The 8,324-nt window shown below is 47.5% G+C and overlaps 1 pseudogene; it reads left to right on the top strand.

Moving 5' to 3' along the window:
- The first annotated feature begins 4,506 nt into the window (after window positions 1–4,506).
- LOC127028486 (40S ribosomal protein S23-like) lies at window positions 4,507–6,838 on the top strand (annotated as a pseudogene).
- Window positions 6,839–8,324: the final 1,486 nt, after the last annotated feature.

Below are 8,324 nucleotides of genomic sequence, written 5' to 3'. Positions count from 1 at the left end.
AGGTTTTTTTTTCCTGATTCTCTCCCCATCCCAGGGGTGGGGGGGCAGTGAGCGAGCGGCTGCGTGGTGCTTAGCTGCCGGCTGGGGTTAAACCACGACAGTCCTTTTTGGCGCCCAACATGGGGCATGACGGGTTGAGATAACGACAAATCTGACTGGAATGTGTTAGAACAAATTTGTTATAAACATACATTATATTAGTTCAATAGTTGCTGGTCACAATGTTGATGTATTTGCTCTCAAAGTTGGTGCACTTGTTCTTAAAGGTGTGTTATGTAATACCTTACTTGCAGTATATGCTCCCTGTTGTGCTGTTTATCACCCGTGGGAACTGGGCCAGAGTTATCATGTTGTTCTACTTTGTAACACTGGCTTATGATAAGATAGAATTGCTGGTCGTGGAACTAATCTGGTATTTGTACTCAGCATTGCCGTCACCTCCGTACTTCAGGAGCCGTCTATCAGAAACTATTAATAATTACACCTTGTACCTTTTCTCCTCGGAGAGCCAATCCATGGGGCAGACACATTTCTTCACCTTCCCCTTCTCCTCCAGGCAAATTACAGTAGCTCTTGAGAATTTTGAATATCCTTGGGATGTTCAAACCAGCATGTTCCTATTGCTATGTCTCCTGAATGTGTTCCAGGTCTTGTTTAAGGTTAAACAACTGTTTAAGAATACCTTTCGGAAATCTGCCCCGAGGCTTAATAGCCATGGGTGGCATGGCATGTGGGAGAATATGGGCAGGTATCTAGAGAGCTTCTCACCTCCAATGCTTTGGAACTTCACTCCCGAACAACTACAGGACCCTGATAAAGTGATAGACTATCTGAAAGGAAAATGCTGTGGCTATTCCAAAGAGGCACAACTTATCGCACTGTGCTGGGCCCTGGCTAGTATCTACCAAACACTGCTCGATACTGTGCAGCACCCTCAGGGGGAAGGGAGGGAAAACAGACCGACAGATACTGCGGCTACTCCAACCCCTGCAACAGACACAGCGGCTACTGCAACCCCAGCGACAGGCAAGGCGGCTACTCCAACCCCCACAACAGACACTGCGGCTACTCCGACCTCTGCAACAGACACTGTGGCTACTCCAACCCCTGCGACAGGCACTGCGGCTACTCCAACCCCTGCGACAGGCGATGCGGCTACTCCGACCCCTGCGACAGGCGCTGCAGCTGAACCAGAGAACCAACCTGTGCCAGTATCAGTCACCCCTATACAGAAGAAGAAATATACAAAAAAATCAGTTCGTTTAACAAAGCATGAAGATGAACCAGGGCCATCACGAGAACAGGAGGAAGAGGCAGAACCAGAAGTAATCACCCGATCTCTATCCCTGAGTGAGCTGCGGGATATGCGAAAAGATTTCAGCCGTCGTCCAGGTGAGCACATTATCACCTGGCTGCTCCGATGCTGGGACAATGGGGCTAGTAGCCTGGAATTAGAGGGTAGGGAAGCCAAGCAGCTGGGATCCCTTTCTAGGGAAGGTGGCATTGATAAAGCGATTGGAAAAGGGACACAAGCCCTCAGCCTCTAGAGGCGACTCCTGTCAAGTGTGAAGGAAAGGTATCCCTTCAAGGAAGATGTTATATGTCAACCAGGCAAGTGGACTACCATGGAAAGAGGTATCCAGTACCTGAGGGAATTAGCCATGCTAGAGATGATTTATCATGACCCGGACAGTTCACAATTACCCAGAGATCCAGACGAAGTCCAATGCACACGACCCATGTGGCGGAAGTTTGTACAGAGCGCACCATCATCGTATGCCAACCCATTGGCAGTACTAACTTGGAAAGACGAAGAGGCACCGACAGTGGATGAAATGGCTCGCCAACTCCGGCAATATGAAGAAAATCTCTCTTCCTCCCTACGAGCCTGTGTCTCGGCTGTGGAAAAACTGTCCGAAAAGTCCGAAAAACTGATCGAACTGATTGAAAAGTCCTACTCCCCACCTGTACAGACCAATATCTCAGCTATTAGGAGTGAGCATTCCTCTGATCAAGAGAGAGAATATAGAAGGTATACACCACGGGGTACCCTGTGGTTTTACCTGCGTGACCACGGAGAGGACATGAGGAAGTGGGATAGAAAACCTACCTCGGTCCTAGATGCATGGGTACGTGAATTGAAAGGAAAAACAACCAGAAAAGGGGATTCTTCCAGGAAAGATGCCGCTCCGGTTTCCAGACAAAGTAGAAGGGCTTCTGACCCTCTTGAAGGGACGTCTAAGTCATTTTTACAAGAAGGGAGTAACAACTACTCTGACCAGGATTAGAGGGGCCCTGCCTCCAGCCAGGCAGAGGAGAGGGACAACCGGGTTTATTGGACTGTGTGGATTCGATGGCCTGGCACATCACACCCACAGGAGTATAAGGCTCTAGTGGATACCGGTGCACAGTGTACTCTAATGCCATCAAGTTATAAAGGGGCAGAACCCATCTGTATTTCTGGGGTGACAGGGGGATCTCAACAGCTAACTGTATTGGAGGCTGAAATAAGCCTAACTGGGAATGAGTGGCAGAAACACCCCATTGTGACTGGCCCAGAGGCCCCATGCATCCTTGGCATAGACTATCTCAGGAGAGGGTATTTCAAGGACCCAAAGGGGTATCGGTGGGCCTTTGGTATAGCTGCCTTGGAGACAGAGGGAATTGAACAGTTGTCCACCTTGCCCGGACTCTCTGAGGACCCTTCGGTTGTGGGGTTGCTGAGGGTCGAAGAACAACAGGTGCCAATCGCTACCACAAGGGTGCACCGGCGGCAATATCGCACCAACCGAGACTCCCTGATTCCCATCCATAAGCTGATTCATCGACTGGAGAGCCAAGGAGTGATCAGCAGGACTCGCTCATCCTTTAACAGCCCCATATGGCCAGTGCGAAAGTCTAATGGAGAATGGAGACTAACAGTAGACTATCGTGGCCTGAATGAAGTCATGCCACCGCTGAGTGCTGCTGTGCCAGACATGCTAGAACTTCAATATGAACTGGAGTCAAAAGCAGCCAAGTGGTACGCCACAACTGATATCACTAATGCATTTTTCTCAATCCCTTTGGCAGCAGAGTGCCGGCCACAGTTTGCTTTCACTTGGAGGGGCGTCCAGTACACCTGGAATCGACTGCCCCAGGGGTGGAAACACAGCCCCACCATTTGCCATGGACTAATCCAAAATGCATTGGAAAGTGTGGGACCTGGACATGATGTAGATGGTATAGAATAAGGGGTGGATACTGTCCTGGTTTCGGCTAGGACAGAGTTAATTTTCTTCCTAGTAGCTGGTATAGTGCAGTGTTTTGGATTTAGTAGGAAAATAATGTTGATAACACACTGATGGTTTTAGTTGTTGCTAAGTAGTGTTTATACTAAGTCAAGGATTTTTCAGCTTCTTGTGCCCAGCCAGCAAGAAGGCTGGAGGGGCACAAGAAGCTGGGAGGGGACACTGCCAGGACAGCTGACCCAAACTGGCCAAAGGTATATTCCATACCATATGACATCATGCCCAGTATATAAACTGGGGGAGCTGGCTGGGAGGGGGGATCGCGGCTTGGGAAGTAACTGGGCATCGGTCAACAAGTGGTGAGCAATTGCATTGTGCACCACTTGCTTTGTATAGTTTAATTCTTTTAGTATTACTATTGTCATATTATTATTATCATTATTATTGTTTTTCATTCCTTTCTGTCCTATTAAACTGTCTTTATCTCAACTCACAAGGGTTTTTTTTCCTGATTCTCTCCCCCATCCCACTGGGTGGGGGGGCAGTGAGCGAGCGGCTGCGTGGTGCTTAGCTGCCAGCTGGGGTTAAACCACGACACCTTCTGAGAGAGGATGACCCCTACACCCAGGCTCGGCAGTGGCATGTGGCGCCTTGGGTGAGTGTCCACAGCTGAGCTGCTGGCCCAGGCTACTTGTCCCAGGGGCGCTGGGACCAGCCTCCCCTGGGTGTGGACGCTGGGGGGGCAGGATACACCCACCGCTGCCCTGCCGCTGTGCCAGTCTGTGTGTACAGCACAGCACCCAGGCCAGCCTGCAGCTGCCTTCCCTTACAGAGCTGTACCCTAAGCTGCTTGTTAGCATCACCGTTTTGTCCATACCAATCATAGCGTCTGGTACAAAACTGTGTTTTCTAGGGAAGTGCCGTGAGCAACACTGCTCAGAAACTCTGCAGCCACCACCATGACCAGAAATGACATGACAAGCAGTACAAGAAGGCCCACTTGGGCACTGCACTGAAGTCCAACCCCTTCAGCGGCACTTCCCACATCAAGGAAATTGTCCTGGAAAAAGTGTAAGTGAAATCTAATCTTTCATCTGAGAGATTAAAAGGTTGGTGCTATACCACTGTTGTGGGTTAACCCCGGCCGGCAACTAAACACCACACAGCTCGCTCACTCCCCAACAGCGGGAGTTTCCAGTCAGGCGCGACAAGGTCACCCCAACGCGGGTCCTTGCGGCCGCAGCTAACCGGCGCGGCGCACTACGGGCTTCTCTTTTTTCGGCTTGGCAGGCGTGCCGGCAGGATGGGTGAGTGTTGTGGTGGCGACCTTGGAGGGGACGGGGACGGGAGGGAAAGTGTCGTAGCGGCGGCCTTGGGGGGGACTGGGGGGGGAGGGGAGAGAGGGAGAGAGAGAGGTAGCGGCGACCTTGGGGGACGGGGACGGGGACTGGGGGGGGGGGGGAAGTGTTTGTGTGCGCGGAGAGGCGGCCCAGAGCGCTCCCCCTCGCTGTCCCGTGAGCCTCTTCCGCTGGCTCTGGGCCCTCGCGAAGGCTTCGGTGTTAGCAGCGCCTCCGTTAGCCTTTCTCCCCTATTCCCCCTTGCTGCCTGTTGGTAGTGATACTGTCGGTCCCTGTTGTGCCCTCCCCCCCCCCCCCCCCCCCCCCCCAGGCGAGGAGGTCTGCGTTCTCGCGTGCCCCGCGGCCGTTGGTCGCCGCTGGGTTGCCTCCAGAGGCCCGCGAGGGGTGGTGACGGCAGGAGCTGCTCGGTGACCTCCAGCTCTCTGCCGGTGTTTTCTAGGGAAGTGCCGTGGGCTCCGTACCGCTCGGAAACTCCGCAGCCACCGCCGCGATCAGAAGTGGCACGACAAACAGTATAAGAAGGCCACTTGGGCACTGCGCTGAAGGCCAACCCCTTCGGCGGCGCTTCTCACGCCAAGGGAATTGTTCTGGAAAAAGTGTGGGTAAAACTCCCCGGAGTGCGTCTTTACGGCCTTGCGGGCGCTGGGGGTAGTTTGCCGTAGGATGGGGACAGCTTTTGCTTGTGCCGGGTTAGGGGTATGCGAGAGCATGCTCTCAGCAGTGAGCTAAGTCGTGGCACAAGCACCTGGTGCTTGTGTCTGACCCACAGCTACCTAATGTATAGTGTAGGATATTCTGGGTTGTAGTCCTTGGAGTCACCAGGAAAATTCCTGGTAATTTGGGACCTTTGAAAGATCCCATATGTGACTTTAAAGAAGAAACACCTCTAAGTTGCTTTTTCTAAATATGTTAGAGTTTTTCTACCTGAAGTATGACAAATTTTTATTATTTTGTAGCTTCTATGTACTAGATTGAAAACAGTTGGGTTTTTTTTAGGTGACAATGCTGAAAGGTATTTGTTCTCATATACTCAGTGTTGGTTTTGAAATTGTGTATAACCTTTAGAAGAAGAAGAATTTTACTTAACATTTAAGTTTATTTGGGGGGGGTGGGTTTCAGTGTGTGTGCTTTGTTTGATGCAGTCAGCAAGTATCAAAGATTCCATCTACTTGTGTTCTGGCTTTTTGTTAGTAACTTACAAGTTTTGTTAGGATACCCTCAGGACTCCAAGGTGTTTCTTTTTCTTTTCCAAATTTTTAATTACTGAGTTAGTATTTGTCTCTAGAAGACTTGCTTTCGATTTTTTTTTTTTTACTCTGTTTAGGAACTAATTAAGTCTTTGGCTATTGCGTAGCTCTAAGTAGATCACTAATAGTTTTTGCTTTTGAAATACGCATGCGACTTATGGTTAGTACAAAATAACATAGTGATTCATGGTATTGTAATGAATATCTGCTAATTTATCAAACAGATTTTCACTAATATATTTTCATGCACTTCTGTTTTAGTGGAGTAGAAGCTAAGCAGCCTAATTCTGCCATCAGGAAATGTGTCAGAGTCCAGCTGATCAAGAATGGCAAAAAAATAACAGCTTTTGTTCCCAATGATGGTTGCCTGAACTTCATTGAGGTGAATAATTTTCAAGAAACAACCTATAGAAAGCTGTGTATGAAAGTAAAGAAACACATAACTGACAGAATCAGGTGATGGTTAGACAAGGGTTCATGGCATTCTGAACCGTGTGTATCTTAATGCTGTATCTGCAGAAGCAGATGAGAAATGCCAGAGGTGGTTTTGTACTTTTCACTTGCTAAGGTAAGCTGGTCCTCAGCAGTACTCCTGCAAGCTAAATGATACCTCAGCTTATGTTTCCCTTCTCCAAAATACTGAAAGATATACATGAATTATCCCTATCAATAGACTTCAGCATTTACTGTCTTTCCACCCTTTCCTTAGAAAGTCTGTGATGTGGCTCAAATTTAATGTAAATTAATTTAGAAGTATGTACAGGTTTAATGTTTATAGCTCTGTATTTGCACTGTCTTTCATTCTAGGAAAATGATGAAGTTCTGGTTGCTGGTTTTGGTCGGAAGGGTCATGCTGTTGGTGACATTCCTGGAGTTCGCTTCAAGGTTGTCAAAGTAGCCAATGTTTCTCTCTTGGCCTTATACAAGGGCAAGAAGGAGAGACCAAGATCGTAAATTGATGTGCCAAGAATGTAAATAAAATTTGCAATTGGAAACACTCTTATACTTGTTGTGTAAGGCTTATGATGTGGGGGTGGTTGTTGGTGGTGTTTTTTTGTTTTTGTTGTTTTTTTTTAATGTGGTATCTGCGAGTGACATAACTCACAGATGTCGGGGCACGCTGTCATTTTTTTTTTTGTATGTTTGCAGATGGTGTTTTCTTCTGTAAGAAAGCTTTGCTTTAGACTGACAGAAGAAAGCCAGAGCATCTTTATAACCAGTAGGTGAGCTTAATAAGCACTTAAGTGTTTGCAAATTTACCTTTGTGTTTGGCGGAACTACACAGCTACCTACCTGCCAGGAACTTCAGAGACTTTCTTCATAGAATGCAAGGGTGTTTTAGTGCTTTGTGCACCATCCTTGATTGCCAGTGTCTCCATGAAGGCTACTTCAGCCTAATAACTAGAGTAGCAACTGTGTTGTCATCGGGATGGATTGATAAATCCCTCTTCTGTAGACCCTTTTTCCTGAAAGCAGCCATGAAGAGGGCCCCATGAAACTAAATTTCTGAATTCTTATGCTGCCACTTATGTAGAACTGTAAAGATTTTAAAGCTGGGGTCCAAGTATGGCGATGTATAACATAGAACTAATTGGGACGCTGACCTAAGTAAGTAGGCTGTATTGTAGGAGAATTAAAAATTCACTAATTTTTGCTCCGTTGCCTACCTAGTTTACAAGGGCTGGAGTGCTGAAAGAGCATTTAAAAAAAAAAAACAAAAACAAAAAACACCCCACCCCCCCCCCCCCCCCCCCCCCCCCCCCCCCCCCCCCCCCCCCCCCCCCCCAAAAAAAAAACCCATTGTATGATCCTGGTGCACATCAGGTGATCCAGTACAGAGCTGACAGGTGCTACATGCACCAACAGCGATGGTAATACTTGCAACAGCTACATCTTCTAGTGATGATGTCAGCTGGTGCTAGCAGGTTTTGAAATGCCATGCCTAGGTATACATGATGACATGGTGATGGGTTAAATGATTTCTTGTGTGTCCCAGCCTTAACAATTCTGAAGGAGCTATATCATGAATCAGTGCATCATTAGGTATGGCTTCTGCAGTGGAAGGGAGTTGGGACACACACACGCACACACAGTTTACTGCCTTATGCTCTTAAATAACCTTTCCTTGTTTTCCTCTGTCTTATACCTAGATTGTAAAAAATTTTTGGGAGAATGTTCCTTTTTTGGTGTTAGTATAGCACCTATAGGTGGACTATAAATGCTCAAGATTTAAAAATAATAACAACTTTGTCTGAGAGGCAGCAAGATTAGATCTCCCTGTCTGTTAGATCTACTGTGACCTTTTGCTACTCATTTAATCTTTTTATTTTAAAGGGAGGCAATGAATTCCAGTTTTATAAAATATCACTGAACTCTACAAAGAGATCTAATACTCTTCAAGAGTACAGGATAGCTATACTTTTTCTTTGGACACTAAATAGTTCCTCTGTCAGATAACTATGTAAGGTGTTTTTTTTAAGGTCTGAAGT

Source organism: Gymnogyps californianus, unplaced genomic scaffold (assembly GCF_018139145.2).
Source record: "Gymnogyps californianus isolate 813 unplaced genomic scaffold, ASM1813914v2 HiC_scaffold_33, whole genome shotgun sequence".
NCBI classification, from domain to species: domain Eukaryota; kingdom Metazoa; phylum Chordata; class Aves; order Accipitriformes; family Cathartidae; genus Gymnogyps; species Gymnogyps californianus.
This window is presented reverse-complemented; position numbering and strand designations above follow the sequence as displayed.